Source organism: Zonotrichia leucophrys, chromosome 5 (genome assembly GCF_028769735.1).
Source record: "Zonotrichia leucophrys gambelii isolate GWCS_2022_RI chromosome 5, RI_Zleu_2.0, whole genome shotgun sequence".
Lineage (NCBI taxonomy): Eukaryota > Metazoa > Chordata > Aves > Passeriformes > Passerellidae > Zonotrichia > Zonotrichia leucophrys.
In genome coordinates, this window is record NC_088175.1 from 869,406 (window position 1) to 878,274 (window position 8,869).

The window sequence follows — 8,869 nt, forward strand, 5'->3', positions numbered from 1 at the left end:
ACTGCTTCTCCTTAGAAGCCACTGTGACTCACAAGACTCATACATCTTGAGAACTGCACTTAAAGAGCTGTTAAATAGCTTTAAACCTTAATGCAGACATGACAACCCTCAAGTCAGTGGCCTGGAGAAGAAGAATCCAAGCACATTTCATGGGAGTTTGTTACTGGCTAACTAAAATCCCAGAATATTTTAAAACGTCATTGCTCAGGAGGGGGTGACTCCCAGTGGCTGCCTGGCCAGCCTCAGGAAAGAATGTGTGTTTTGGTTTGGTTTTTAAATGCCTGCAGGGTTTAGCTGATGAATGCTCTTCTCATCTGTGAGGAAGTTCCCCACTTTTAAAGCTGACATGGAGCAAGCTGCTAAAATGAATAAACTTTACTATGATATCAGATTTTTCCTCCTCTTTTGAAGCAACTCTAAACTGATAACTGTGGATTAAAATGTGGAATCTGGGGCTTTTTATCAGCATCCCAGCACTGCAGCTGAGATGGGAGCAGGATGCAGGATTCCCATGGCTTTTCCTACCTAGGTCAGTGCCTCAGGGCTCAGACCACCTGCACAGCACCTGCAGGCAAATTATTCCAGGTAATTACCCTGAAGATCTCCACTTGCTGTCAGCCTCCTCCCTCATTCATATCAAGTGCTGAGCTGTCAGAGGGACTGTGACAAGCATTCACTGTGAATGGTAGGGCCTCTTCTTTTCTCCAGAGCTGTACTGGAGGATTTACCCTGTTCCGAAGATGGACAAAAGTCTTTAGAATACCACCAGCAACTACAAATGAAGCATCTCAGGTAACACCAAAGTGCTGATATTTTGAATTGATTTCTGTTGTGTCCTGCAGGACAAGCCCCAGTTTTGGTCTGTTCTCTTCATTCACATTCATGGGACTTGGAAATTGAGGCAGAGGGAGGAAAGTACTTTGGGGTCAGCAAAGATGGGGCACTGGAGACCACCAGATGCTGGTGCAGGGAAGTGTGGCAGGAATAACAGCTCAGAGGGTTGTGTACAGCAGCAGTGCCTGGCAAGGTGCTGAACTCCCATGAAATAATGGATTTTCTCATGTTGGAGGCTGAAATGCTGGGGCCTTCCCTGTGGCACATTTTCCTCCATTTGAACCCTCTCTCTGGTTCTGGCCTGGAGAGCTCCCTGGCTGTGATGCCTTAGGATTTTAGCTTTTATATTTTTCAAATTCTGTACTGCATTACTCCAAATTCTATATGAAGTGTTAGTTACTGGTTTTCGCATTTTGGCCAGACAAAACAACCCCTCTAGGCCTGAAATCCAAGGACACCTTACTGCCCCAGGCCCCAAAAGTGTAAATAAAAGTGAATTTGAGGGGGAGCAAACTGGGGGTGTCTGACTTCATTACATGAAGCTGTAATTGGAAGATTAACCCCTGAATTAATCAAAGTTATGATTGTCTGAAAAACTTGCGGTCATAATCCGGCTTGGGTGAGGCCTCTGGAAGGCCTCACTGCCCAAGGTGTGCCTGTTTGAAGTCCTTTAATAAATCCCCACTTTATTCTCTATATATTATAATATGAATATATTATTTATACTAATCTTGACCAGCCTCTGTTCTAGGTAGCCACCACAAGGCATCCCTGTGCCAGGGGCAGGTGTTGATCCTGGCACTGTGTGATGATGGAGGTGACCTCAGGGTATCCCCAGCCAGGGGGACATGGAGCTCTCAGGAGGCCTGGGCTGCCCTGGGTGATGCCCAGCCTGTGTCAGGACACTCAGCAGGGACAGCCCCTGCCTGTGAGGGCTGCTGTGGCCTGGCACAAGGGTTTTGTGTCCTAGGCCTTATAATTCCAGGGGCCAGCAATGCTTATGGTGTGAGCTGGCAGCTCCCTGTTCCTCACGCGTGTCCCCTCACACATCCTGTCAGGAGCTGCTGCCTCCTCCTCAGGCTCTCCCCACAAAGGACTTGGGAGATGCTTTGTTCTGTCCTTTAGAACCTGTTTGTGCATGGTTTTTGGGGAACATCAGGTGTGACAGTGTTCACAGGGGTTCTTGGATGAGGGAAGAGATGAGACTGTTGACTCCATGTTTCAGAAGGCTGATTTATTATTTTATTATATATATTACATTAAAACTATACTAAAAGAATAGAAGAAAAGGTTTCATCAGAAGGCTAGCTAAGAATAGAAAGGAATGATAACAAAAGCTTCTGTCTCAGACAGACAGTCCAAGCCAGCTGACTGTGATTGGCCATTAATTAGAAACAACCACATGAGACCAATCACAGATGCACCTGTTGCATTCCACAGCAGCAGATAATCATTGTTTACATTTTGTTCCTGAGGCCTCTCAGCTTTTCAGGAGAAAAGATCCTAAGGAAAGGATTTTTTTGTGAACGATGTCTGTGACAATCAGGTTTCCCCATTTTTCTGGCTTTCAGTCTTGTATCTCTCAACCCCCCCCACCTTTTGGAAGGGAAGGTGTGACAAGGTAGTTTCAGGTAGCTCCAGGGTTTTTATGCAGTGGCACCATGTGGTGATTTTTATTTTTTTAAAGAGAAAGAAATGTTTAGAAACATGCCCAAGCCACAGATTTCAGATCAGGATATATATATATGTTTTAAAATACCCTAAATTTGGTTAGTGCTAGTGCTTGCCCTAAAGCAACTGTTGGACTGTCTTCAGCCTTCTAAAATAGCCCTGCCCAAAATCCAGACTCTGAACCTCACCCTTCAATCTCATGCCTTACTTTAGCAAAAGTGAAAATAGAAATAAAATATCATTTTATCTGAGATTTTTGCTTCAAAACACCTATAAATATTTTAGTTTTGCTTTCTTATTAATTCATGTCTGCTAATAAATGGGTTTTTTTTGACCTCCTTGCCCTCTCAACCAGCAGTTTTCCAAGCCTTGGCTGTCAAGGGTTAAGGAAAGGAAGCCTGAGAGAAACTGCCACTCATTAACTGTAACAGCCAAAATCCTTGAAATTGCTATTTAACTTGGAGCCTTGTGTGCTATTGTTCTCCTCTCCTCTGCTGGAGTCTTGCATGATGGTGGTTTGGATGGAAACATTTTTGGGCAGGTCCTTGGAAAAACAATGGGAAAAAGCCCTTTTAAACCACCCTGTGAAAGCCAGCAATGGCAACACTGACCAGAGCTCACAGATTTAATTTTGTGCATCTGGAGTTGAAGGGAAGCTTTCTCCCAGCTTGATGGCAAAAGTCCACCTGTGTGTCAGGGCTCAGGACCAAACTCTTTCCAGGCATAAGGACTGATTAATGTTGCAGAACACCTTTCCAGGTGACAGGATTAAACATCAATTTGGGGAAACCACATTGTTGGTTTTCAGCCTACCAGTTAATTGCTGCTTGTCATTGTGAAATCATCATTTATTAGAAGATATCTTGAGACACCTCTCAAAGTGTCAAAAGTATCTTGAGATACTTTTTCTGGTGCCTATAGTGAGCACAGTAGATGTGGGAAAAGATTGAAGAACTCATCTTGAGCACTGAAATCTTCTGCTGGATGTCTACCTGTAAGTGCTCTGAAGAGGGCACAGAGAGAGAAAGATCAGAGAAAATGAGTCAAAACTGTATTTTCCTGGGTTCTTGTCCACTGGCAAGCAATAGGGGGTTTGCTTGTATATTTTTTCCCTACTTTCATGCAGTGGGGCAGCCTATGAAATGGCTTTGCCGTATTATTTCAGCTTTGCTAAGGTGTGCAGCTTGTGCTCCCTCAAAAGAACTCTGCTCTCTTTGTCTTTGAATATTTTGAATATTTGAATATTTTTTGAGCAAAGAGGACTTTTGGACTTGGCCCAATATTTTTCTTCTGGGCAGTTATGGTTTCCTGGCCTTCCAAAAGAGAATACCATACCTGTGTGAGTACTAGTGCCACACAAACCTTGTTTTAATTAAGATGACCACCAGATTCATGTGAATCCAAGCAGAAATGTGGGACAATGTCCATGAGCTGCCCTTTGGCTTACACAGGCTTGTTTTCCATTACACAGAATCTCAGGAACCAAGCAGGATGTACCTTCCAGGAGTGGTTTGTGCTGCTGAAAACACTTTTGGGCAGCCTCCAAATGCTCCTGTTGGGACCCTTGAAGGCTGCTGTGCTCTAGAGAAGTTATCCCCTGCTCTGTTCCCTAGGGAGCAGCACTCCAGCCTCCAGCAGAAATGCACTGCCAGGCATGGGATGGATGGAAATTTCTTCCCTCCCTCTTTTATCAGCCACTGCAACAGGCACAGCTCAGCCACAGAGAGCTCTGGAGTCTCAACTGACCCTGGATGAACCTTGTCATAAAATAATAACAATAAAAACAATACAGGAATATGAATGCTGTAAATCACTGACCTCTTCTGAGAGCAAACTGGATCTCTGTTAACGTTTTTAAGATTCATTTAGTGCTGTCTTTATGGCTGGCTTGTATGTCATCATGGCATGGGCAGGTCTTCAGCTGAAATAAATCCCAGAGCCTCCACTAAAACTGTCATTTCCCTTTTGATTTACACTCTCCTGAGTGAGACAGTCCCTGTGCTATTTCTATTCAGATAAGGAACTCGAGAAAGTTGTTATCAGAGCATATAACACTCTAATTATTCTGACACTGGAGACAGATTAGAATGCAGATCTTTGGAAGCCTCTTGAATTGCACTGTTGCTCTTTGAATTGTAAATAACTTCTGACTTGCAACTGTGATTGCACTTGCAAATTTATCAGGCTCCTAATGTTATTTCAGCATGCCTGAATAGCTGATTTTATTTGCCTGCTTTGTGATTAAAACTAATGGGAGCAGACCACAACTTCATGCTGTGTTTCCATATAGCAGAGTAATTACAGAACAGGCTTTGAAAATACATCTGCAATGCAGGTATTTCTCAGGCAGGTTTTTACTAGGGGACATGGCCACTTTTTTGCATGTATACTGACTTCCCATGTGTTTAGAGTTTGATTATCCCTTAAAGCATGGCCAGAACACCTGTCAAAATACCACTTCTGTTCTTGGAGATTAACAAGTAATTTATTTCTTGCCATTTGCCAACTTATTCTTAGCTTGATTCCCCTGTCTTGTATTTGATATGGACATATCTGTAGCTGACAAATTCAATTTCATGATAAACCTGACAAGAGCATTTCTGACAGAATACAGCTCTGGCTTGATTGTGTGTGGACATGAGAGGAATGGTAAGAGGGGGAAAGGCAGCAACCAGAGAAGGAACCAAAGACCTGAGCTGCAGCCAGAGATGTGCTTAGAGCCCAACCTAGAGAGAATAACACAGAAAGGGACAGAGAACACGGGGGAGCAGCTGATTACAGTAAGATTTACTAGAAAGTAAGACCAGGTGTTGTCCCCACATGTTATTTGATTCGTGCTCTGCTCAGAGAAACTAGATTTGGTTAATAAAAAGGATTTGACTTTATAAAGAGGTTTTGATCATTAACTTTGAAAAATAACTAAAGTGAGTTTATTCTCTTAATGGAAACAGGCAGTGAAACCCCCAAAAAACCACGGAACAGCTGGAAGACAGCACTGCAAGGACCACTCAGGGCTTCAGCAGCACGGGATGACTTCACCCCTGTTCCCTTGGACCTCTCGTGGATGAGCAGAAGGGCTGAGGGGAGGCTGAGGAAAACCAGCCCCATTCCTGTGGGTGCAGCCCCTGCCTGCAGCATCAGGGAGCAGCAGATGGGATGGGGAGGGAAGCCAAGGAGCTGCTGAGCCCGCTGAGGTGTTCCACAGTGAGACAGGCCTGGCCAGGATCACCCAGGACATGTGTCCCACCACCAAGGCAGTGGGGATAGAAATCCTTGCAGGGAGTGGGCAGGGAGCTGTCTGAACACATGGAAAAGGAGCATGATCCCTGGGCTGGGGTTGTTGATTATGGCTAGAAATGCTCATTTTAGAAAATGAGGTAAGTGTAATGTTACTAGAAAGTGGAAAACTTCCAAGCCTGATCCTGCCTCATGCCCCTGCTGCTCTTCAGCTTGAGACCAGACACTCGGGGCAAGCTTTACCCTGCAGCAAATGTTGACTGTGGTGCTGTGATCCCTCTCAGGAAAGGAGGGTTTGTGGTGGAAATTATGATGGAGCATGAAGTGCCATGGTGCTTTATGAGCAACACAGCTACAACAACAACCCCCGTACCAGTAAATAGGAAAAAGGTCCTCTCTGTCCAGATGGGGGGGGCAGGAGATGTAACCCCACTCTACGTAACACCAGAGACTTTCCAAATCCTTCTCCAAAGCTTCTAATCCTCTCAGTCCTAAACTGTTCAAAATTACACCATCATTTCCTCCATTTCAGACAGAGCTTTGCCCCTTCTGCTTCTTAGCTGCAGTGCAGCTTAATAGGACTCATACTTCTTCATCTTAAATGGAAAAATATATGTCAAGGCAAAACAAAGCCCAGTTTCTAGATCTCCACAGGGGGCGAGGGGGGTGTCCCATAAATCTGTGTGTGATTAAAGGCAGCTGCAGATTGACATGGACAGTTTGAGCTTGTCAGTCCCTTGATGGATGGCTGCTGCAGCAAGCCAGCAGTGGCAAGCTCGAGACAATGAATTTCCTGCACTTCCTAATCTCATTGCTGAGGACTGGGAAATGGATGCCTAATCAACCCTCCATTGGTAAGGGCCCTAACCCAAACCCCAGCACAAGCACTGCAAGTTTTCAGCCTGGCCATTTATTCTCAACTCTTTCAATCTCTTGTTTCAATAGCAGCAAATGTGGAGAAGGACAATGAATTCCTTTCTGGTAACCTGAGAATACCGGCTAATGGAAAAAACAAAAACTGCTCTGCAACTATATTAAATTTTCAGGGATTTTTCCCTCCTGCCCCCAACTGGCTGATGTTAACATTTTTTCCAGCGTCCTTGAGATTGCAGCAAGCAGCTTGCAGGGAAAAGAGAAACCAAACAGCTTGAACCACATCCTCAGCTGGCACAAAGTGATGCAGCTCTCCTTTTTATACCAGCTGAGAAGCCAGGGTACTGCTGGTTTTATATCAGATTCACAACAGAGTTACCATTATAAAAGTAAGATGCTGAGATGAGTTTTGCTCCAAGTGACATCATAAATTTGTGGGGAGCAGGAAATGTCTTGGCAGAGCTGGATGGGGTGCTGTGCACAGAGCCCATTTGGCACCAGCAACTAAACCCAGGATCCATGGGGATGCATCCAAGGACAGAGTCTTGCATTTTGTCTCCTGATTTTATGAACATCAGACTGATCTGTGTGCTTAGAAATGGAAGTGGGAAAAATAATGATGAAAACACACATCCAATATTATGGTTGCAGTTGTGGTTATCTAGCATGTTTCGCTATAAAAATTTTGTGATTTATGAAGAATGGAATGGAATAGAATAGAATAGAATAGAATAGAATAGAATAGAATAGAATAGAATAGAATGAATATTTCGGTTGGAATATACCTACAATGCTCATCTGGCCCAACTATCTGACCTCTTCAGTGCATTAAGGACAAATGTCCAAATGCCTCCTAAACACTGACAGATTTGGGGAATCAAACACCTCTCTTGAAGTCTGTTCCAGTGTCTGACCATCCTCTTGGTAAAGAAATGCTTCCTGATGTCCAGCCTAAACATCTTCTGGTGCAGCTTTGAACAATTCCCATGTGCTCTGCCACTGGATACCAGGGTGATGAATCAAAATTTGACATAGAAAGAATCACAGAATGGTTTGGGTTGGTGATATTGGTGTCCAGCAGCATCTGGAAGGAGGAGGAGGCACCTAATCTGAGGTGTGAATTTAGGGAACTTTGCTGCTGGGCATTAGGGATCCTGCATAGTTTCAGGGTGTGAAGTTTATGAATAGGAGTTTGAGGATTTCAAGTTTAGATTTAGATACAACTCCCACATCTCTCAAAGGTGCTGTAAATACTCATAGTTTTTCTGGGAGAAGAGATATTTGGAGAACTGCAAGTCTGGGGCTTAAAATGTGCAGAGATCCCAAGTTACCAGGGATGCACTGATATCAGTAAAAGCTAAAACAAAAGAGCCTGTTAAAGTAAAGAGGACAACTCCAGTGTGTTCCAGAAGACCTTTTGGAAAAGCTCACTCCAATGTGCTCCAAAATTCAGTATTTGCTCACTGAAGACCTCACAGTTTGCATTTGGGGGACTGAAAGTTGCTCCATGGAATTTGGAAGCCATGCTTTCAGAGGGGAACTTGAAGGACAAAACAAAGGTAAGGAACCTACAAAACTGCTGTTTTGTATAAACTGACTAGTAATTGCTTTTTGAGCAGTCTCTCTGTCTTCTGTATTTTAACAGAACCACAATACATATTCCAAATGGCTGGACTATAAAAAACACTTTGGCAAAAAAAATCAGGCTTGGCAGCAACTTGTTTCAGGACTTTGAAAATGAGAGTAATGAGGAAGAAGGTGTTGAAAAAGGGGGCCAGAGAAGATGGGGATTGATGCTATTGTAGCATAGCCATCCTTGTACCACTTATCAGGATTTCCTGCTTTTAATTTGTTTTTGCATTATTCACCTGGAAAGGAAAAAACCCTTAAGTTCATGCACTTCATTGGAACACACTGGTCTCAAAGAGATATGTTTGCTATTTTCACATGGGAATGGTTACTACTTGGCATCTATTCTAAATTCAGAACTCATTGGGTCAAACTCCTGTGTGTTGCAGCCTTCTCAAATTGCAGGATTTCCAGTCAGGATGCATTTGGCCCAGTGTGCTCTGCCTGTTTTGGCTTCCATACATTATGAGATGGTTAGTTCCATATCCCCTGAAGGATTATATTCTTCCTTGGGCCCAGAGCCCACTCAGGTCTCTGTGTTTCACTAAACCAGACTATAAAGAATAGGTGCAAACCCTGCACAGGAACTTCACTCATCCTATCAATACCATTTCAAGCTGCCCTT

The 8,869-nt window shown here is 43.8% G+C and overlaps 1 long non-coding RNA gene across 1 annotated transcript; it reads left to right on the forward strand.

Moving 5' to 3' along the window:
- The first annotated feature begins 662 nt into the window (after positions 1-662).
- LOC135448578 (uncharacterized) lies at positions 663-5,862 on the forward strand. Its single transcript, XR_010440507.1, has 2 exons — positions 663-792; positions 5,457-5,862. It is a non-coding gene; the product is annotated as an uncharacterized LOC135448578 (long non-coding RNA).
- The last annotated feature ends 3,007 nt before the right edge of the window (positions 5,863-8,869 follow it).